The sequence below is a fragment of the Melozone crissalis genome, unplaced genomic scaffold (assembly GCF_028551555.1).
Source record: "Melozone crissalis strain CALT ecotype California unplaced genomic scaffold, PUWL_Pcris_2 ptg000042l_1, whole genome shotgun sequence".
NCBI lineage: Eukaryota > Metazoa > Chordata > Aves > Passeriformes > Passerellidae > Melozone > Melozone crissalis.
The window spans coordinates 2,411,164-2,421,574 of NW_026535820.1; positions in this window are offsets into that span (position 1 = coordinate 2,411,164).

Sequence of the window (10,411 nt, forward strand, 5' to 3'; positions counted from 1 at the left end):
CCACAAAAGCCAGAGCAATCTCCCAGCTCTCCTGTGAAAGGGTGGATCTCACTGAAAGCTGGCACATCACAGTGGGGAGAAATTGGCTGTAGATCAGGTGATCATTTCTACACACACAAATACACTGTCTATCAACAATTCTCCCACACACTTCACCTGCCACCTGCTCAAGTCAGTAGAGGATGCAGCTAATTGCAGTTTGCTGATGACGGCAAAGGAAGGATGTAGGGGCTAAAGACAGGAGATGAGAATTTAAAGCCAACCCACACTTGCTTGAGCTGAGCAGCCTGGACACAGGACAACCACTGACCACACAGACCTGACTGTTTATCTGCTGCTGCAGTCAGCAATTTGTCAGGGAGCTGTGCACATCTGGTTGCCTGAGCTGCTCTACATTTGGAAATTGAAAGATCTCTAGTCACACAAAAGAAAAGGCTTACAGGTCTGACTTTTGCAAAGAGCAAGAAATCAAAACTGCAAACCCTTCTATCCACCCACTTTTTTCCTTGGGCAGAAAGATGTCCCATGCCAGCTTGCTTTGAATGTTCGTTTGGCCTTTAGGCTAAAAACAGAAAGAAGAAAACTGGGTTCCTGACAAAGAGTAGGTCTTTCTTCTAGGAAACAAACCTGAAATGTTCTGACTGAAGAAGGAAGCATTAGCCAGAGCTGTGCCACCCCTGTCTGCAACAGGACCTTTCCCACCATGTAGCTCCTCAGAACCTCCCTTAGCTGAAGCTGAGCCAGAAGCAAATGAGGCAGCATGGACTGGACCATGGCCCCACAGCTGAATGTGCTGGGACTTGCCTGGAAAGCAGCTGAATTCTGGTCGCTTATTCAATATTTTAATTTTTATCTCAGTGACAAGACAATCTAAAAAATGCATTTCCAAGACTCCTCAAATAAAGGCTACAGTGTCATACCACTTCCTATGTTGCCTGGGTGGTTCCTGCATTGCTAAATTTGTCCAGACATGTGATTCTCAGAAAAGCCTGGGGAGAGGCAGTATCCCAAACGGAGCACTGGCTGACAGCGATGTGAAACAGGGAGCAAAAGGACTGTCACCTGCAGCTTGAGACCTCCAGAGAAAGGATAGTTTCTGAATTTTTTTAAAGTAAACAGGATTGTCTCAGAGAGACAGCTGACTCCATCTTCTGTTTCCCATGCAACACCTGCAGCTCCGCATATTTGGCTAAAGTTTGGGTCAGAAAAAGGGTAACATTAGTATAATCAAAGTAATGTAATGGATTTAACCCAGTGAGTGATTTGTAAACAGCCCAAGGTCTTTTGGGCTGTGGACTGTTGGGATTTGGGATTTGGGACCTAAAACGTATTAGTCTTTTCCAAAAATGCCACTGGGCATTTAGGATATAGAGTATAACTTCAATGACAGCTTAATTAACACTATGTTCCCAGTGAGCTAGAAAGGCTTTTATCTACATGGAGACATTTCCAGTGCCCCCAAAAGTTGTGTTTTAGAGCTTCAGTTCTGGTTCTGTCCCTCTCCCCCATTTCACACTGGGGAGAGCAGGACAAAGAGAGCTGAAGACCCCAGCCCTGGCATTGCCCACAATACAGCTGATCATAAAGAACATGTAGGATTCTCACCCTGAAAAAAAAAATATCTCTGAATCATATCCTGAGTATTCCCTAAACTCTGTATCATCTTACTTACTTTTTTCAGTTTCCTCAGATGCATTTTTATTCCCAGCTTTATTCATGGCATCTTCCAGAGCTCTGCAGGTTTACCTCTACTGAGTAGTTCCTTAGTTTACATCTCTCAATACAGATCTTGTTTGTGGCTGAAAGGATGTCCCTCCACCCCCTCCCAACCCTACATATTCTCATAAATCTTTGAAAAACCCTGTTGATAAAGAGCAGCTTGTTGGTTGCTCTCACTGCTTTGGCAGGTAAACCATCCTGGAGGAACAAGGAGTTCTCTACCCTCATGCCAGTGGAGGTACAGCCTCCCTTCCACTGCTGCCAGCAGTCTCCAAGAGTACAGAATAACAAAAAAACACCCCTAAAGAGCCAAGGAAATGTGACACTGTCTAAATTCAGGTAAAAGGTTTTTTCACACTGGTTGCTTTGTGTGGTGGGGAGCACTGATGGCATAGGGAAGCAGTGGAAGCTGCTTCCTTGCCGTTCAGCAGAGGCAGCATCGATTGACTGGGTTTAATGTAGTGCCACTTATGAGACATGTATGGAAAACTGCTGTGAGCAGTAGCAAACTGCTTGCCACTGGGCAGATTTAACACAGAATAAGCCATGGATTCTGGATGCAGACTTGGGGGGGCTGAAAGAGAGGAGGCAAAGATGAGAGCTGTGGCATGTGTATGTCCATACCCAAAACCCCTCACTACAAAGCCCAAACTAGAAGCTCTACCATTTCAAACAGAGGAAACTCTAGAAAATGCAGCCATAAACAACTGCTCTATGAGAAAATAACAGATTTAAAACCTAAAATATCTTTTTCATTCTTTACTTCTAGTTCACTCAAGTTTCAGTCATTTCAAAGGATTTTCTTAAAAGAATGAAAAAAAAAAACCCTGAGCAGCAATTTGAGCTTACACTTTGTGTAACAGTCTCTAGCTTGAACTCGTGAAAGTATTTTGCTTTATCTTTGATTCAAGACACAGGCTACTCAGTTCATTAACACATGTCAGAGCTTACAAGTTAACTCATGGTTTGCTCCTGTAACCCAGAGAGTTAGCTGAAGGCTCCATCCTACAGATCTATTTTTATTATTCTGTTTTTTTGTTTATTTCCCAGTAGATCTTTTACAAACTCTTTAATGGACTTTTTGGGTATTAGCTACTAGGATGTTGAATGCACAGGTGCTCTGAAAAACATGAAGTATTGGGTTACAGAATAACTGATGTGATTTTTGGCTTTTGCATCTGATTGTTAAAAAATAGAAAAAAGAAGAAAAAGCATAAATTGTCTATATTTCATTAGAGCTTTTCATCCAGCAAAGAGGCCAGATGAACTTCTTAATTCTACATTTCATTTTGGGACCTTATGTGTAATATCAAACAGAGTGAGTGAATTGCATCAATCCCTGATTCAGCACATGTAGACCCTTGTCGCTGAAGTTTCCCAGTCAATCTATCCTCTTCCCCCCACCCCTGACATAAATAAAGTCAGGAGTGGGAGATTCCCTTCAAGGAAATTTATCTCTTTGACAGTCAAACAGGTGGTGAAGTTAACGCAAACCCTCAAGAGAACTTGGTTGGTAAGAAGGGCTCTGCAATAACTAACCACAATGATTTACAAGGGACTAAATTGCCAGATTAGGCCTTGATAATTTTTCAACTCTTGACTTCATTATTACCTTGTGGATCTGGATCTTACATCACCTCTAGGAATGCCTGGGATCAAATTAAAGTGGAAACACCTGGTTGAAAGTCAGTTCAAAATACAGATTTAAGAACTAGGGGTATTTGTTTGCTGGATCTGCTTTTCATGCATTGTAGACAGCTATAAAACTCCGTTTCTCTGTGCTCAAGTTTTGTTTTCAAATGCCAGTTTGCTTTGCATGTGTGCTTGCTAATAATCTTTGCTCTTTGCAAGCACACTCACTGCTTAGAGATATACAGAACTGTCATGTGAAGCAGATTTAGAAGTTAAATGGAGTGTCCAAGTGAGTCAAGCTAAAAACTCAAAGACAGATTGGTTTGAAAATCTGTGGTTTGACCTAACACAGCATGACTGTCTAAGGAAGAAGGCAGAGGTACTCATGCAGCAAGGATTTGCGCAAAAAAAAAGATGCTGTAGTTAAGATAGAATGCAAATAATGTTTTTTTTAAGTAATGTGTGAGAACAAATAACAATTTTTGCCAGGAATCTGTAGCTGGAACAAACCAGTGGAACACTCAAAAGAACAGTAGACAATGATTTAATGTCACAGTACTGCTACTACACAGCTCTGTTTGAGAAGAGTCTCCTACAAGCCTTTATGCTTTTCTTCCCTCTGCATCTTAGTTGTCCTTCACCAGCTCTCAGCTGCAGCCAGTACTCATGGCTGGGTTTCCATGAGTCAGGGAATTCAGCACTGGCACAGGAGAGGCAAAGCTATATGACACTACAGCAGTAGGAACCTTTCACAGGACACCAGGTGGAAAGTCAACAATTTATCTAGCCCAGACAGCTGCCAGGCTGCTGAAGATGGATATTTATAGAGCACAAGAGAAATCCTTCCAGTTAGTTCTGCTGCTGGCACACAAGCAATGGCTGCTTCATCAGAGAAAGTGACCAGCTACAGCAAGTCCTGCTGATTTTAATGGGACCCTGCCTCAATGGCTTCAAATGCCAGTTCTGGCCTAATGACCTTGATGGGTGAAAGAAGTTCAACCACATTTCCTATGTGGAAAGACTTAATTTGATCTGGAACCATTCCTCAAGGGTGCCACCTCACATGGCTGATGGCAGAACTGGGCATGATGTGCCATTCAGAGACCAGGGTACTGGTGAAGCTGGGCAGGACTTGTTGCCAGGTTTCAGCAACCACTGCATTGCTTGGTCCTCTTTAATGGGTGAGATTCTCCCATGTGTGGTTCCTTTCTGTTTGATAGAGATGCATTGCAACAAGCTCCTGCCTGGGAAGAAGTCAAATGTGCTTGACAGAAAGTGACTGCCCATGGGCACTGGAGCTCCCTGCAGATATGTGCTCCATGCCTGTGTCCTCACATTTGACTTTTCCAGGACTAAAGACGCTTTCATAGGGCTCTAGGTGGGCAATGCAGCACAGAGGCTTGAGGGACAACTTCTCTAGCTTAGAAGGCTGGGCCTAAAAAATCACCTCCATGCATGGACCAGACTGCAAGTGGTAGCTCTCTCTCCTGCTTTGTTGAGGGCACTCGAATCTTCCCAGTGTAGGCTGGGAGAGAAGCAAAATCACAAAGATGATGGTGAAAAACTTCCCCCTGTGAAAATCACACGCCAGATGGGGAGCTCTCGCACTGCCCATGGAATTGGGTTCCCGTTCCCCTGGGACCAGAGCTGGCAGCCCCGGCAGGAAGAGGAGGCCAGGCTGCAGCACCTCGGCAGGTGAGAAAGCTCAGAATCCTGACCATGACACTGGAATTGTCTTCAGGGAGTGAGACTCGAGGAAAAGCTCCAGACAGTGACAGAGCAGGAAGTTACAGCAGCTGTAGGAGCTGCGGTTAATGAATTTCCCAGTGGGGCTTTAGCTTTTGCTCTGCCTTGCTCCCTCTGGCCCAGAGTGCCGTATTAATTTCTCCGCTTCCCAGCCATCCCAGTCCCACAAGCTGTTTCGTGTAAGAATTTTCAAGGCAGCAGATTGTGTTATGAGTCCCCAGTGAGAGTATAATTTTAGGTCCGTTTCCAAATATTTAGTAACAAAGGCTTGACTTCCCTAGGTGAATCCCAGGAACACTGACAGGATCTCCACATCTGATCATTCGAGCATCGGGGGAAGGAAAAAAAATTAAAATTTGCAAGTTTTTTTAGAAAACAAGAAACCTGGGTCCCACAAGCTCAAGGGCTGAGGAATTTCATGCGCAATTTCGTCCCTTCAGTAAAAAGGGGTTACCTTGGTTGACCTGACTGCTCTTATTAGGTGTTCTAGGTCCTCAGAGGAGAACCTCCACAGGGGACTGCCAATATTTATAATACCAAAAAGGTAAAAGCTGCTTGTTGGAGACTCTGGGAAGAACTACCTCCAAGTCTAGGCAATAATTTCAGCTAAAAGTTAGCATCTTTTCCAGGTATGAAGAACTTGGGGACAAATTATGTTCTGGTCCTTGTCCCCATCTCAGTCCCAGCCTCAACCTGGCCTGGACTGTGGCTTGGTGAAAGTTACCACTGTTCCCTTCAAGCAAAGGAGAAATTAGTTATTTCCTTGAGAAAACACCATCTACCAACAGCTGTGGCTCAGAAGTGCTCTGCCTATAAATAAGGATTCCATATTAAAATATAGTTCAAATTATTTTTAAAACACACTCCCAAAGCTTATAAACTCTTCATAGGCCTGTTGTTACTTAGTTTGTTATCCCATCTAGTAAGAACAATTATACATCTTCTAATTGCTTCACTTTTTCTAGTTTGCTATACAAAATAAAAATGTAAAAGAGACTGAATGACTGCTTGAATAACCTGGATTTTCAGAACCACTCTAGTATTCCTCCAAAATTCCCAGGTTAGTCCTGGGACTAATGGAGTACCTTATTTTTCACATGCTAACAGATGATGTATTACATGAGTCATACGTTAATGTCAAAATTTTTAAAGAACTGAACAAGTGATCACTTCTGTAATTAAAAAATAAAATACAGTTTACATTATCATTGTTTAGAGTCACTGCAAGCAGAGAAAAGCTGGCATTTCTTTATCAGGTTGTTTGGATTGTGGATACAAGAGATGAGGAAATCCACATGTCAATACTTTTGCCGGACTGTTCTAGTTTCTGATGTCTCCAATGGAAGCCTTGGTCCCATCTGCCTCATGCTTATTTTCCACCATGGTGAGAACTTACTGAATAAGAAGCTGGCAATCCTCAGCATTTCAAGCACTGCAGTTCACAGGCAAGCCCTGGGAAAGCAGAGGTCTTGAGGAGACACTGGGCCCTTGGAGCTGTATCTGCATGAAGGCTCCCACTGCTGCTACCATGGTGAATGAATAGAAGCCACGAGACAAGACTTGGTGGTGAGACCTCTGAAGACACCAATAAAATGAAGAGCACTGACACTAGCTAAATTTGGAGATATTTGGGAGACCTTAATTCCACCGGCTGCTCCAATCCTACTGTTGACATACAACTCCTTACCTCACATGCCAAAGGTTTAAGTAGGGAGAAGCTCTTCTAAAACAGTGCAGAGGTCAATATTTCTGGCTCTCAGCACGGCAGGATAAGCTAACATCTTTAATCACTGTGGGATGCTTCCGTTTGCCCATTAACTACTGATATGTGTAGAGACCTAACTTGTATTGAGTAACATTTGTTCTAAACACGGATCCAAATGCACTTGCCTGTTAAGAAAATAGAACAAGTTTAAGCTAACTTTGCTTATCTGTATCTTAAGTGGTTGCATCCGAATGAAAGTTTGTAATTATCTTCTGAGGGCTTGTTTAGATGTGATGGTTGATGGAAATGGCAGTGTGACAGGCATTCCAAAGGCACTGGCTAGTCCCAAGTCCCAGAGCGCAGAACTTCTTGCTCCAGAATATCCTTCTTGTTTAAGTTGGGCTGGGACAGTTTATGCTTATTGCAAGATACAAAGGTAGCACACACACACAGAGCTCTGCACACTTAAGTGCCGCTATTTCAGAATAACCCCTGTGCAGGGCTGTGTGTGGAAGAGCCCTGGTGGACGAGCTCAGGGCTGGGGCTGCCTGCAGCTGCCATGGGAAGGGAGGGCTGGATGTCAGCACCAGCAGACACTGTGCATGCACACACCCTGCAGCAGGAGCTGCTAGAGCAGGTACACAGGAGAGATCCCCAGAGCCATCTTAGCACCCCATTCTTCCTCTCCCACTAAGAACCTGTCCCTGCATACAGCTACTAGCTTTCCAAATGCTTCAGCATTAGCTGTTCCCCATATCTTACTGCCACAGCAGCTTTTATTGATAATTGGATTAGGAGAGAAAAGCTCCAGTCATTCCAGTGCCATAGGCACTGGCCCAGGCATATGGTTTGCCAAAATTTTTTCAATCGGAATAGATAACATTTTAAAGGCAGTTTGGTCAGCCTACAGACAGGGATGTGTTTAAAGGTTTGATTTTTTTCCAAATACATTGTGGCTCCTTAACTAAGTACTACAATTACCCTGCTTAAGAAGAGGGAACCAAACATCCTGCCAATTTAACTTAGGTACAAACACACACAAACACTTGATCCTGACTTCTGAACATTCATCATTTAGCTCAAAAAAAGAAACTGTGGAAGAAAGTAATTGTTTGTGTATTGTCAGCACTAAGCAGATAGATAAGTATGTAGCTGGAATGTTATTTCTAAAGTTATTTTAAATATTTGGGTTGTCTACTTAAGCTATGTTTAAATAAAGTTACTATGAATTTCTTCATTTCACTGAAGCCATTATAAAGCCACACTTTCTGTCATTATATACATCAGCATTTAATGGTGAGGGAAAAACCATGGCAGGCTAATTAGAATACCAGGGGGCTGGGGTTTCTGTAACTGCATTTCTAACTTTGTTGGGTAGTGTCCCTAGACTCTCCAGCCTTTTTTTTCAAGCTGTGTGACTAAACATCTGAAATTTAGGCTTAGGGGCCTCAGAATAAAGTAACACTTAAATAGGTGCCCTGATCAACGATTCTGCCTGATCTACTGTTTCAGGGACTGTTAGAAGACCTCATCTCTGTGATAGTTTGATTTCCTGTTTGCGGGCTATGAATTTGGCTGCAATGGAAAGCTGAGCAGAGCCCCAAAGTGTTTGGACTGGGTTTTAATGGAAAGAAACAAACTCCTGAGGTTAAATACTTACTCAACTCCCATTTGCATTATGATTATCCCTTTTTGTTGAACAGAGGACTTATCTACCCAGAGACACACAAAAAATTAGGAATCAAATTCAGAGGTTAGGTTAATGATTTTATATGCATCCAATTCTTGAGCAGGCACCCACTTTCAGAACCATACTGGCCCATAACTTACTCCTTTATGTGCATTCACTACACAGCTCTGATCCCTCTGAATTTTCCTAAGTTGCTCTTGAAGATAAGACTCATAAGTGTTTGTCTATACACAAAAGTTAGGACAGATTATGGTGGTGTTTGAATCTTAAGAATAATGGTTGCTGCTGAATTATTTATTCATTATGAAGCTAAAGGGTATTGTTCCTGATTAGCTCACCTCACTCAGACCTTCTGCACAAGTCCTTATGAGGTAAGGTAAACATATATATATTGTGTGTTGCCAACTCTAAATACACAGACAGGCCTAATGGGGGGGAAGAACAATTCATACTACAGTGGGCATCCAGCTTAGGTGCTCCAAGCTGCAACTACATTAATACAAATAACCTACGAGCATATGATACGGGAAACCACTGACACCAAAAGCAAGGATACTAAACTTGTCTATGTCATTCCAATGGCTGAGTGGGTACACCAAATTTAGAGACCTGGCAACCCTAGATTCTTTTTAAAGACTAGGAAATAGAGGAAAAGCCCTAGAAGCCTCCTATAGATAAACCAGTGATGCAAATTGTCCTGTTCACTGGGAAGTAGACTGCTACAGAATGATCTTCAAACACCCTGTTTACACAGCTATAAGCTTAGCACTATTAAGATAGGAGTTTTCTGAGAAAACTCTCATCAGCTGCATATCCCACCAGGTTGTTACAGCAAGACAAAAAATACCAAGAGGTGCACCCACATCAGCTCATCTGGGTTTAATAGTAATCTTTCATGGCATTGTCTTACAGAATGAAGGAAAAAGTTCCTATATTAAGCTACTAGTCTAAAGTATTAAATTAGAACTTTTACTTAAACTTGGCTGGCTTTATGTGAATTAGCACAGTCTATCAGTCACAGCCCAGAAGAGACATAATTTTCATAGTTTCTGATTGTAGTGTTAAAGGAAACTCTCACCATCACATGGTATTTGCAGCAATTTAGGGCAATATAAACAAGGGATACCCCAAGTTTCCACTCCATCCTGTCACAAATCTCTTCCTGCTTTGTAGGAATCACCCATTCAACTGGGAAGTGATACCCAGTCAACAGAAAACCTTCATGGAGAGCTGAGATTGACTTCTTTACATGATTTTTTTTAAGGTACGACTAGAGGTGACAGGAGTTTTGGGATTATTTCCAAAACAGCTCATGTGTATCAGAAAAACTAACAAGCTGAATTCTTTTGGAGGCTTGAATTAAATTTAGGCTCAGTCTCCCACTCTGCAAGACAAGCACTACAGAGACTCAAAGATTCTCCCCCCAAGCAACTCTCATTAGATCTACAAGGCATCTGGTATTCCCTTTCTCTATGTGTATCACTGACTTTTGAATAGAAGATGAAAAGTTTAGAGAATGAGTTTTAGAAACATGCTCACAGAGAGCAACAGCCACAAGCCACCCCCAGCCACACAGCTGAAGAACTGAGAGAAAAGGTAGCAAATTTAGAGAAATCAGGATGATCATACATCCAATAATAAAGTAAAACTCTGCAGGCCTTGAAACTTGCTTTTTAAGTAAACAATGTAAATTGGCAAAATGCTCTATAGAACACCTTGGTATTGGTGGTCAGCTTATTTTTCCTTTTCTGTCAGGCTAGTTAGTGTCAAGTATCAATACATCAGACTTTAAAAGTTGCTTCTTAGTCTGACAGAGCAGCAGAGATTGAGACGTCTTAGAAAACAAAAGTGCAATACAATGATGCTATGCAATAGAATAAATTTGTTTTACTTGCTTTTAGTGACTGTGCTGTAAGAAT